We start from the raw sequence: 14,344 nt of genomic DNA on the forward strand, positions 1-14,344 counted from the left end.
GTTTTCCATCAACAACCTCCATTTTAGACCCACCTACAGACAGGTGACCGGACAGACGCCACATGCAGAAAATTTGGGCCCACAATTGTGGCATTGCAACGTCTGATTGGTTGAAATGCCATGAACGTGGCATCGTTACTTTGATTCTATTGGCTAAAATGATTAAAAAGAGGTGTCAATCATGCAAATTGACCAAAAGAAACCAAAGTTACAGCCCCTCGGAGTTTAAAGGGCCAGAGACCAATTAAATGCTTCATGCGCACTGCAGAAATTACACATTACCATGTAAATGTGTGGTTGTTGCATATAATTTAATTTTTGCTTGATGCATAAACTTAAAAGATTAAAACTAATAAAACAAGTTTTAAAAAGAGACCTTTCCATTTGATTACATCTTTTATGATGGATTATGCAGAAAAAGTAGAATTGGGCTGAAAGATCTGTTGCTTTATTACCTATTCAGGTTGTAAATCGTGTTTTTAAAAAGTAACTAAGTAATTAAGTAATTAATTACTTTGGAAAATAAGTGATCAGTAAAGTAACGGGATTACCTTTTGGTGGAAGTAATCAGTAATTAGTTACTGATAACTTTTTTCAAGTAACTTGACCAACACTTGTTTTAAACATGTTATTTCATATATATACATATTTTTTCCGCTTTTGGTAGAGATATATATGCTGATTCAAGGTACACAGGTCTGGCTGTGAGCACAGAATCCCTACACACCTTTTGTTCAAGTGTTTTGTTTGCAACAGGCAGCCAATCAGAAGAAAGATGGCTTAAAGTGAGGAACAAGGAAGCTAAAATACATCAAGGCCCAGTATATGAAAAATAAGCATTATGTTGAACTTGAAATCATGCAAAGCTATGAATATGGAGCGGGGTCTCTTTGAATAAATTTTGTCTACTCTAAGCATGAAACACTGAACATTTTTAATTGATCAGTGCATTTTTTTCAGAATGCTTATAAAATGATTTTTGTATAATCCTATTGGTCTTTGTTATTGTGGTTAGCTTTGATAGTAAATTAGAGTCAGTTGTGATGTTATTATCATCGTATTATTTACAGCAGACTTTTCTTTGACTGGTGAATTACTGGAGTTGTAGCTAGGTTGTATTTTTTGTATATTTTTATATATGCCTGCTCTTTTAGAGACCAACATTATTTGCAGATTTTCTTAAAAGTCACAATTATACAGGAAATCATGCATAACAAGCATTCACTTTATAGCACATATCATTTATACATTCTTTGTCTATATGGGTGCTAAGCATGCTATCCAACTCATATAGGGTCATCCTCACAGCACCCCACACTTGAAACATGTTGCCATCCACACTCACAAAAGCGACAGTAACTGAACTCCAGTCATTTGCTTTACTACAAATAGACCTCTGATAGGTTAACCTCTTTTATGAGAGCTTTATATGCACAGAGGAAGAAACAGAGTAATAGATGGATTGGGACAAGAATGGAGAAGCAGGCCTCGGCCAGACATGCAATTAGACGCATGTGGAGACACTGAGGTGGAGTCAAGGGTGATATTGCTAGTGGACAAATGCTAAGAAAAAACAAAATCCATAAACATGTCCTCTGGATCCCTTCAGTCCATAAAGTTTTTTGTTTGTTTGTTTTGTTCTCCATTGCACTATAAATTTGATGCTTTTTTACTTATTTCAATAAGTGTACTCCAGGGGTGTCAAACTTATGGCCCAAGGGCCACATCCAGCCTGCAATGCAATTGTATCTGGCCCGTGAGATAATTTCATAGATCAATTATTAATGGCCTGTTGGTATGTGGTAGCCAGATCTTCAGCCCTGCTGAGAATCCTTGCAGGCAGGGGTGGGACTTTATTTTGATGGGCACACTATGCAGCCAATCACATGCAAAGACAGACTGGGATCATACCGAAGGATGCTACGCAGATGTTCCTAAGAAAGCAAGTGCAGCGGTACAAGCCATGCAATGCAAAAGTGTCAGGAAATGTAAAGAAATGAGTGACAACGTAAAATAAACAGTATGGCTGCATCTGAATGATATTGGAAACTGCAAAGCTGAGTGCAGAATGTATAAAATTAGCACCACAAACCCATGGCTCAATGTCTAAGTGTCTAAATGAGCCTCACAGGCCTGAATGTGCACTTGAGGCAATTTATAATTCTTAACTTGTTTGATCTGCAGCTCACCACAAACAAGTACAAGCAGAAATTTTGGACTTTTAAATGTAATTTCATAAGTTTTACAGCTTTTCCTGCTGATAAAAACCTCCCATATGGCCATTCATACTGCACAAAGTAACTCAAAGTGACGTTGGATTGATGTCTTTTATGTGTCATTTTTGGATTTTCAGTTTTAGTCCACTCAAGGGGTTGTTTTGTAATGCCAGGCAACATCTTTTTTTCGACATCTACTGAACCTCTACTGTTGACGTCTGTAGGACCTCAGTGTACAAGCTATTTGTAGTTCAAGTGTGGTCGTAATGGACATATTTTCAATGTCAAACTTAGACTCATTTTATACTTTTTCTACAGGCTCTGTAATCCCATGTTTCCAGGGGGTGGAGGACATGTTTTCTATAGTCCACCAGTTAATTTTTCTGTAGGTTTATTTACGCTTTCATAAATAAATAAATAGAATAAATAAACCACTTAAAGAAAAAAAAAACTGCCATTCATAGCATGTTGATAACAGAGAACCAGGGTTACACTAGTAACCAAGCATTTTAATGTACTTCCTTTTTTCTTTTCTTTGCATTTGTGAAACTACGGAATGGCAAAAAAGGAAAAACCCAAAACCTTCCCATATTTTTATCTAATCCAAATGTAAGTAAGTATACAAGACAAACAATCCTAACCTTAACCCTAAACTACTCTACTATGTTGTTGTTGGCTTGAAAGAGTTATTCAGAGGGTCTGTCTGTTTACAATTACACAGCTCTTTCAAAAGTAACTGTTTAGCTTCGGTTCTTTTTGTTAGACATGCGAGATGTTTATCTCCTGGTGTGCTATCTTATACTTGTATCTTTCGGAACAAGTGTCTAAAGCTCTACCTAATGAGTTTCAGAAAAGCTAAATGTAGCCTCATACACACTGTATATGTCAGTCTTATTGTGGTATCACAAAACTTTGAGCAAAAAAACCCCAACAAACCACTGTGGCTGAAGCTGTTGTGAGTGAGCAAACGAGCATGCCTTTTTCACTTTTCAAACCCTAATCTTCCCGGCAATCAGTGGATTTGAGCCAGTGGCACTTTTGATCACAAAATTTCTTCTCCCTCATGAAAAATGCTAGAATGTCCCTTATGATCAATAAAAGCCTGTACTACTGGATCCCAGGTGATCAGACACAGTGCATAATACACCCTGTGTGTGACAGCCACGTATTGTAGAATGATTGAAATTGATGCAATGTCAATGTTCAGTAATCACAGAGCTCCCTGTCTCTACTCCTTGATCATTCAGAGTGAATCAGACCCAGTCTTTGATCAGTCTCTGGCGCTGTACCCGGGGACCAAGAAAAAGAGACAGCCAGTACAGAGGAGAGGACAGACACAGCCATGTATTTACCCCTGCATTTCAATTTCACTAATGATTATGCACGTCCAGTCACTGTATAACAGCTTGGAGGAAGCCAAGTGCTGAGCCAAAGCCTTTATTATAGGAGATCTGAGTGAACATTATTGCTTTTGCTGCATGAAACAAACGCTTCAAGCAATTATAATGATTATCATTATCTGCTGAGAGACATGCTCGACGCAAATTGGCTCTATGTCAGTAATTAAGTGATGCACCCCTTTTTTGAGGGAGGTGAGTGAAGTTTTCACAGTGCTTTTAAAATAAAAAGCTTCAGTAATGCTGTGCAGAATTTTAATATCCACTCTATGGGGGATAATTTGACCCATTCTCTCAAAAGGTTCTGCATTTGAATGTTATCACCTTTCAGAATGGCTAATTACATGTAAGAAAAAGCAAGAGGAAGAAAAAAAGTGCGGCTAATTTGAATATTTCTAATCTAAGTGGCCAACCGACACAATAAATGTAGTGTCCAAGTCAGTTCTGAGTTCTATAATTTTACTTACAGAAGTTCTTTTTTTTCTAATTTCCTAATTCTTTCACTGGAACTTGGCCAAAATTTTGCGTGACAGTGTGTAACAGTCTAATTTCCTCTCCATGTCAGGAAAAGAGAAAGTGGCTGCATTAAAGCAACCTGCAGTTGGGGGGACAAAAAAGCAAAACCAACATAAAGTCTCCCTGTCACGTTTTAGATCCACTATGTGCCGCCTGAACAGCTTCAGTGCAATTTGGCATTCAGTCCCATAATCTCCAATGTCTTATTTGGTGTGACCGCAGATATGCCATAACACATGATTCACAACTTTTATAGTAATTAAACAATTCATTGACTACTCACACTATCTTGAAGGAAACACACACAACAAGATGATATTTGATCATTAGGTAATGGCGATTTGTGAGAACAGTTGATTGATTTGCAGTGACTCTTACATCTGGAAGGGCAAGTAAACACAAATCAAGGCTGCAAAATTTTCCCCACAGCACCCCTCACCCTGTATGGTCCAAGTATCCAGGTGTTTCCTTTAATCCTTCACACACTTAGTCCACAGTTATAGTAGCAGCCTTCCAGCTACAGTATCCCTACCAGCTAGTCCAGGTGTGAGTTTATGTATACAATAAATTGGATATTAATTCTGATTTTTATCACCTTCCTATACTTCCACTAGGGTGCTGTTGTGACAGAATGAGGTTAGGCGAAACATGACTAAAAGGGTGACTACAGTAAAACACCAGCGACTGAAAAGCCAAGAACCAGATGCTGTCACAGAAGAGTATTAATTGTTTACATCTGACAGGCAATTCTTTTTGCACAAAAAAAAAAAAACTCTACAAAGTTTTCCTCACTTCACACGTAATGAAAACTTTGGAGAGGACTGTTTCAATTTAGAGTATTTTGGAGTTTTTTGGCAGGCAGAAATGCAAACTGAGTGCAATTTGCTTACAAGGGCAGAATTAGCGTTGAGGATGCCATTCTTTTCATGCTTCAAGTATGAACACTTAAAAAATGCAGATAGCTCTGTCAGGGTGTTGATTTGATTTTTCAAGTGCTTTTAACACAGTCCAGCGCTTGCTTCTCTTCTTCGACCTCAAAGACATGCTGTTTCCATCTTCCATAATAAGCTGTGATTATCAGCCAGCCTAAAATTGTATATGCAGTACTATACTACACACCCCATCGTGATTACTCTCTGTTTCGATTTCCTTTGTGCACCACTAACTTCCTATCCAGCGGCATGTGTCTGATGAGTAGTGCATGAGTAAATCAGTTGCTCATTATATTTATAGTATTAATTTGACATGTTTTATAACACACAGAGACAATGAGACAATATGTTTTACACAGCACCAGGCTGCTAACTGAACATAAAAGATACTCAAAGGCACTCATTTTGAAACATTTATTGTTCTCAGATTGGCATTTTAAAACTGGGTGTGACTGTATTTGGACACAAAAGTATATTCAGAGCTTTATCAGCTAGCACTGGCTAGCTAGCTTAAACAGGTGCTTGTAATTCACTATGATTTTAAAATTGGAAATTTGGTGGCTACCTTTTCACACAACCTGAACAAGACAAAACAACATACACCTTTCACCAAAAGTGGCCACAGCCTTAATAAATTTACAAGTTTAGGCCTTAAAATAATTTTAAAAGTATTTGGGTTTTTTTTGTTTAAAGTTCCTTTAAATTACTGCCATCTTGAGGCCACAGTCGGCTGTTGTCTCTGGAAGCAGGCATAACTCTGCTTGACTAAAATCCAATGCAGTCTACTTCTGTCTGTCCAATTTGGAGATGTGTGCGTGTCTCATTGATAAAAGCTTGTCCAGCTGCTGAGGCCAGCACCATTATCTGATTGTAAACCTGTGATCATTGTCTCTAGTGATGTGACGTTCTGTATTGAGGCTTCGAAGCTTGTGTCGAGTAATTGAGGGGGCGTTTCCGCGATGCGCGTATCGAGGCTTGCTTCATTTATGGGAGGAGCTGAAAATGATGACGTCCGAAGCCTCGCTGCCCGGCTGTACCACGTGACTGGTTCATGACGCGGTTTGAACTTTGCCACGAGCTATGACAGCGATATAAACCCCTCAGACTTCATTCAAAAATGTGGGTGTTTGATGGAGAGTTGCGGTTAGTGAGAGTTTGGAGACAGTTTGGAGGTTTATGAGAGTGAGGAGAGAAAGTCAGGAGAGAATGGAGCCAGCTAAGAAGAGGAGGATGTCCTCCCATGTGTGGGAACATTTTGATTTTATTCCTCCCAAAAAGGTATGTAAATTTCTACAGAAGATGTATTTTCATAATACTGATGGTGCAATACAATTTATGTTAAGCTGTCTTTACTTTTGTACAAGGTGAAGTGTTTGCTATGTGCCAGGGAGCTGGGATATAACAACAACACTTCATCCATGCTTAGGCACTACAGAGCTTTGCATGAGAATAAGGGGAACACCAATTGTGGAGCAAGACCAGGTGAGCCATCAAATGCCATGATAATATAGCATGCTGTAATGTAACTAAAAGATATAACAATGTTATACAGCTGTTATAAGTTACGTGTGTGATATTTATATTTGTGCTTTGTTTTAGTTGTCTTTCCTCAGGAGAACAATCTCAAATTGATGAAGACCTGGTTAGCATGGTGATTGAGGACTCCCAGCCATTTAGCACTGTGGAGGACAAAGAATTTAAAAGATTTGTTAAATCATTAAATCCTAGCTATGTTCTCCCCACTAAAAAGGTCATAAAAGCAGTGAAAATTTAGTTTTTACAGAATAAAATGTGGGCAGGACTGAGGCTCAAAGCCTCAGTGTGTAGCTGTCCATACCTCAACGTTACAAAAGCACAACCACTGTCCACACCCCAACCACACCTCACAGTAAATGATCATTTCCATTTTAAGCATTTCCAAATGATCATTTTCCATACTTCCAGTATAAATATACACACTATACTGCCATCACTACAATATAGATGTTTTACACACTCCTTTTGTTGTTGACATTTACAGCCTTTGTGCAAAAGGCCACACTCTTCAAATTCATGCCAACTAATATTTTTACGTCCAGTAGGTGTCCTACTAGAGCAAATGAAGCTTCAAGACGCTTTGTGCTGGGGTGAACCAATTGGATGAAAAGCTTCAGTGTTTCATGAAGCTTCATCTGCCCATCACTAATTGTCTCTCCTTGTCTTTTTGTACAAGTCACTTCCTGGGACTGGTATATAATCTCAGTTTAATATATTTACTACCTGTCATGGCTGTGTGCAGGCAGGCAGGGATGGAGCCAAAAGCAGGACTTGGAGGCAAAAAGTGCACTTCAAACTGCTTTACTGCAGTTTGAAGTGCAGTAAAGCAGTTTGTACTGGAACATATAACAAAACTGAAACTGAAAATACAAATAACCTAAACAGGCAGGCAGGCCCGCACACAGAGAGTGGTATGATGGTACGACACAACACTGGGCAAGGGACGACAGGGGACTAAAATACATGACGGAGTAATCAGGAAACAGGAGACAGAAGGGAAACACAGCTGGTACTAATTACACAGAGAAGATGGGGAAGAGAGGCTGAACATAGAGCAGGACTGTCAAAATAAAACAGGAAGTACACAACAGACACAGAGACCCATGCTGTGTCCCAATTAAGAGACTGCACGCTTGAAGTACGTGCACTAGCGTACTACGTACGTGCGTACTATAAGTATGAGAAGTGCGGAAGTGAGAGGCTTCTGAAATGGGACGGTCTAGCCTTCGTCGCTGTTCAGGTTGCCTAGCAACCATGATTAAGGTCGACTATATATATATTTTGAAGTAGAGGCTTTAAAACCAAGTTAACGCTGAAAGTACAAACGTCACTAATGTCACACAACTTTGCCGACATGTGGCCAACAGTAATGTTTTAATGTTCTTCATTATTAAACGTTCGCACATAAATAAGTGACATCATATTCAGTACTTACTTTTGACAGTTCACTCTTCGGCTGCTCCCTTCTGCCGTATTTTGCGGCAAAATTATCCACGCCCACCGCCGCGCTATGGATTGTGGGATATATGGGACCACGAAGCGTGCACCGGACCACGCTTGATATTTGGGGAAATCGACGGCGCATTTGGAGTATGCATTTGAAGTACACTTCGAATTGGGACAGAGGGGTGGCGCAAGATGGCGTGTTGAGCAGTCGCACGAATTAGGAGCTCGTTAAACTTGTCCCAGAATTTACTTTGTGTTCATATCGTTTCCACTCGAAAGTAGTAAAATGACTGCCCCAAGTATAGTTAAACCTGCTAAATTCAAACTCGACCTCAAAAAACAAGAAACAACATCGCCATGTGATGAAAAGGAAGACAGCAGAGAAGGAACGGATCATGACTACGTAGCAATGGACGTAGCAGTGATGAGCATAAGGGAACGGGCAACGATTTGGTTCCATCTACACCTAGTAAGAAGCCTGCAGAAAAGAAAGCTAAGTCAGCAGAGATAAGCGAAAGTGACGAAGTCTCCAATGCTACTATATTGAAAGCGATTCTAAACCTTGAAAAAAGAGTGGACGAGCAGCTAGCTGACCTGAGTGTGCAATGCAAGCAAGCTAGTACGGTGCTAGCCAGTCTAGCCAAAGCGGTTCAGTTCAACTCGGAGGAGGTGAAAGAATGTAAACAAAAGGTTAAAGAGTTGGAGAGGCGAAACGAGCAGTTGACCAAAGATAACTACGATCTCAAGGAGAGAGTGAGAGAGCAAGAAAGGTACAAAATGAGGTGGTGCCTCCGGATTAAAGGATTAGAAGAGAAAAAAGATGAAGATGTTAGATCGCTGGTTATTGGAATTCTTGGCAAGATCGCACCTGTTATGATATCAAAGCTTGAAGAATCTGTGGATGATTGAACAAGCCAGACGGGCTGGGAAACGGGCCTTTTTCCGGGGTCCTCATGGATACATCGAAGGACGGAGGATCGGTGACGTTGAATGAAAGACTTGATGTAAGACTGTATACAGTGGAATATTATCAATGGGACAAAAGAGTTCTACTTAAAGTTAAAGATTAGTGACACAATTTAAACTCATATTTATATATTTTCTTTTCTTTTTTTTTCTAACCCTAACCCTAAAAAAATATTATTAGTTATTTTCTTAGCATATTCTTGTTATGGTTCACTCAAAAAATTATTTTGGTTCATTAAACGTTCGGGGTTTGAAGGAAATTGTTAAGAGAAAGTCACTTTTTTTATTTTGCAAGGGGCAAAAATGTCACTGTCTGTTTTTACAAGAAACTCACTCTGTGGATGGCGATGTTACCTTTTGGGCTAATCAGTGGGGAGACAAGATTCTTTTCAGTCATGGATCTAACAGATCTGGAGGTGTGGCGATTTGTTTTAATAAGTTCCCAGGGGAGATTATAACATATAAAGCTGATAGTGAGGGTCATTGGTTAACTGCAGTTTTGAAGAGCGAAGGTATATTTCTAATTGTTACAAATCTTTATGGACATAATAATGAGGGTCAAAATAAAAGTCTATTGGAAAATCTAACAAATGTTATTTCAGAGTTTAAAGTTATGTACCCCACAGATTACATCCTAGTAGGAGGAGACTGGAACATGACACCAGATGAATGGCTGGACAGATGGCCTCCTCGCTTAGGAAGGAGGCAACAGAATAACATTATTGAGAACTTTTCTAGTGATAATAATTTCACAGACATTTGGAGAAGTTTGAATCCTGGAGTTAAGAATTATTCATGGTTTAAACCTAATGGAGAAAGCAGGTCAAGAATTGATTATTGGTTAGTGAGCGATGACATTATGAGGTGTACTTCACAATCTAAAATCTCCAAAGCACCCCTATCTGATCACTGTTTCATTGATCTTGTCTTAGAACCAACAAGGATGAAACGTAGTAGCAGGGGATATTGGAAATTTAATGCCAGCCTTTTAAATAAGGACAAGTATTGTGATAAAATTAGACATATAATTACAGATATAAATAATGATGACTCAGTAGTGGGTAATATACAGAAATGGGAATTTGTTAAATTCAAAATCAGAGAATTCACTATAAAATTCTGCAAAGAACTGAACAGGGAAAAACGGGAATATGAAAGTAATTTACTTCGTGAAATAACTCTGTGCTGTAGTAAAGAAAAACTAAATGTGCAAGAGAAGAATAAATTGATGGAGTTACAAACTAAATTAGACGATCTTTACCTAGAGAAAGCCCAGGGTGCCTTTATAAGATCGAGAGCCAAATGGATTGAGGCAGGTGAAAAGAACTCATCATATTTTAGTAAGCTGGAAAAGTGTAGACAGCAGAGAAATCTAATCTCAAGCTTGTTGATAAATGGGACTGAATGTAAAGATTTCAGAAAGATTGAAAAGGAAGTCTTCACTTTTTATTCCAAATTGTACTCCCCAGAATATTCAGCAGCTGATTCTGATAGTTTCTTTGATAAGATTCATAATCTCATCCCATGTATTGACAAGCCGTTCAAAGATATGTGTGATTCAGAGTTTAAAATTGAGGAACTGGATTTGGTGGTTATGAAAATGGCATTAAACAAGTCCCCAGGGACAGATGGACTCACTACTAATTTTTATCAATTCTTCTGGAAGGACCTAAGAACTTTATTGTTTGATGCATTAAAGGAATCGATAGAGAAAAAAGAACTGATGCCGAACATGAAACAAGAGTTGATAACCCTGATCCCTAAATCGGGTAAGAATAAAAGAATTTTAGACAATTTAAGACCCTTCACCTTACTAAACACTGACTATAAGATCCTGTCTGGAGCTGTAGCTGAGAGGCTAAAGAAAGGCATCTCAAACATTATCAGTGAAACACAATCAGGTTTTTTGAAAGGAAGACTAATTCATAATAATATTAGGCTGGTTTTGGACCTCCTTGAGTACATTGAAATAATCCAAGAGAGAGGGTACATCCTGTTCTTGGATTTTTACAAAGCATTTGACTCAGTTGAACATACGTTCATATTAAAAACTCTGCAGTCTTTTGGTTTTGGAGAGGAATTTATCAATGTTATAGAGATGCTATATAATGACATTAACAGCTCTGTTTTGCTAGAACATGGTACATGTTCAAGATTTGAGGTTAATAGAGGGATAAGGCAGGGATGTAGCAGCTCACCACTTCTGTTCATCATGGTTGCTGAGCTGTTATCTATTTTGATTAAAAACAGTCACATTGAAGGTTTAACTGTGATGGGTGAACAGATAATAATCAGTCAGCTGGCAGATGATACCACCCTGTTTTTAAAAAATGAGGACCAGATTCCTTTAGCCTTACAAGTGATCAACCACTTCTCCAAAGCTTCTGGCCTACAGCTGAATATTAATAAATGCGAAATTCTAGCTCTGCATGAGTGTCCCCTGCAAGCAATAAATAATATACAGATAAAAAAAAAGAGGTGAAGTATCTGGGCATTGTAATTTGCAAGGATAAGACATCAACAGAAAAAAAGAATATAGAAAAGTGTAAGTCAATTTTAAACAGGTGGCTGCAAAGGGACATAACTCTGTTTGGGAGAATCTTGCTAACCAAAATGGACAGTCTGTCCAGACTAATCTATCCAGCCTTTTCTCTGCCCATATCTCCAAAACTAATTAAATCTATAATTAATTAATTAATCTTAATTTTAGGTTCATATGGAGGAACAAATGTCATTATATAAAGAAAAATGATATGATTAAGAATTATGAAGAGGGTGGGGCTAATGCCATTGACTTTGATGTTATGAATGGTGTACTAAAATTGAAATGGTTAAGATCTTTCATTAGGAACAAAAATTCCTTTTGGAACACTATTCCCAATGTGATTTTTGGCAAAATGGGTGGAATAGACTTTTTGTTACGTTGTGACTTTGATTGCAGTTCGTTACCTGTTAAACTCTCAGCTTTCCATCAGCAGGTCCTTCTCTACTGGAAATGAATCTATAAACATAACTTTACTCCTCACAATACCCCTATATGGAACAACAGGTATATCCGTTTGTGTAGGAAATCTGTGTACATGGATGAATGGAGATCTAAAGGGATTTGGGCTGTAGCTCATTTTATGGATGAGAATGGGGTCTTATTAAAACATGAGACGTTTTGTGAGAAATTTGATGTAAGATGTACTGCTAAGAGGTATAAATCCCTAGTGAAAGCCATCCCAGTCCCTTTGAGATCAATGATAAAAGAAGATATTGTGCACTCTAAAATTTCTCCTGGACTGAGGAAGCTCTGCATAGCTGGAGTTGAATTTGGTGACAGCAGGTTTACAAACAAAGTGATCAGGAATATTTTGATAAATGAAATTTGCCCTAATCCGGTTAAAAGAAATTATATCCTTAAAGAATTTGAGACCATGGAGGTTAAGGCGATAAGAAAAAAGTATATTTCACTTCCTCTTTCCCCTAAAGTAAAAGAGGTTCACTTTAAAATCATTAATGAGGTTTATCCAACCAATGAATTCTTAAGATGGAAATTTAACTTAGATGTGAACACCTGCACATTATGTGAAAATGATATTGAAAGTCTGGATCACTTGTTTTTCTACTGTGAATCAGTGCACTCCTTCTGGACTGACATGTGGAGCTGGCTACATTCCAGGAGAATTCAGTTACCACATTTGACGGTGACAGTAATAAAATTTGGAATACTTGCTGAGAATGCAGATTTTGACCTGTTGATTAGGACATTTTTCTTAATGGGAAAATTTTTTATTCACAAATGCAGATACTTTAAAGCTAAACTCTGGGCTAAATCGCTGAAACTTGTGAATAACAAGAAAGATCATAAACTTGTTGTTTTATTTAACGAGTTTAATCTATGTTAAAAAAAAAAAAAAAGAAACCTCCCTATTTTATAATCATGACTGCCCTTTTTTTGCTCATGGTATTTTTTGCCTTTGGTTCAAATCCTTCAATGACTGTTCCTTCTTTTTGTACCAACTCTTTTAGCTTTGTGTTTATTTTATTTTTTATTTTTTTGCTATAATGCTCAACCGAGGATGTTACATATTCGGATTAATGATGGTGCCTTGTATGTTATACTGTTGTTTGTAAATAAAGTTTAAAAAAAAAAGAAGATCCGTACCGGAAACCCAATCCGTACCCTGCATGCGCGAAAGGTGTCTACTTCCGATCGAAGCGTTTTAAGATAGTTACGGGTCAGAGAATCTGTTAAGAATAATAAGTATCTCTTAAAATGTTTCCAATAATGAAACATTTCAATATAATGTAGACAAAAACGAAAAATAAAAATAGTTAGGGATCAGGACTCACCGATCCTTACTGCGCATGTGCAAAGTCGGACCGTACAAATAGGGTCTACCTGATCCGTACCGCGCATGTAAACACTTAATCTGGCTGATGAATCTTCACATGACATATTACAAAGTCTGTATTATTAACTCTGTAATTAGGCGCCATTCTTCTTATTTTACGGCGCTGTTGTTCAATCGGGAACGCTCTCTGTTGAGGAGAAAAGCATGAATATGTTTGTATACGGATTATCCATTGTTTAAATGTCCCGGTAGTCGAAAAGGAGGCAGAGCTGTTGAGAAATGCTAGGAGCTAACTGGGCGCTAACCGCATCATTCAAATATATCCGGTCGTTCAGTCTGACGTCACTAGCCGTGCCTGGGACTAAACTCCGCTGCAGGTCCATTTATCAAACAATCACTATGGCATTACTGAGAGTTGAAAAACTGTCTAAAGTTTTTCATCTTTAATAAAATGATCAGCGTTCTGCTCTACCAGGTGTAACAATTGAATTTAACATCCAGGCATCCATGAAAACGGAATTTATGACATTTAATGGAGTTAGAAGTTAGCAGGAAGTTAGCTCGCTAGCTTCTATCTAAATACAATATAGCATGTCCTGACTGCGGGGTTTTGGAAACAAATTAAAACGTAGAGCTCTGTTATCACTTCCAGCATAAATGAAGACAGAAAACTAAACAGCAGTAACGTTTGTAGGGTTACTGAAGTTTGGCTAGCTGGTATATAATGATGTGCTACGTGACCGCTAGCGACACAGCTATGTTAGCATAATATAAACAAGCTAACTTTTTTTCCACTGGATAAAAGTTAACGTGAGTGTTCAGTGTTTGTCAGGAAGAAATGTAATCGCATGGCAGGATACTGTAAAAGGACCAAACTTCAGCCAGGAGAACAACTGAGATAATCCTCCACAATACGAGGTTAGTCATTCATATACTGCTGCATGGGCTGGGCTGTAGTTACATCCTAAGGTTTTAAAAACTGAGCTTAAATAAAT

The sequence above is a fragment of the Neolamprologus brichardi genome, chromosome 2 (genome assembly GCF_056152115.1).
Source record: "Neolamprologus brichardi isolate AB-2024 chromosome 2, ASM5615211v1, whole genome shotgun sequence".
NCBI classification, from domain to species: Eukaryota; Metazoa; Chordata; class Actinopteri; order Cichliformes; family Cichlidae; genus Neolamprologus; species Neolamprologus brichardi.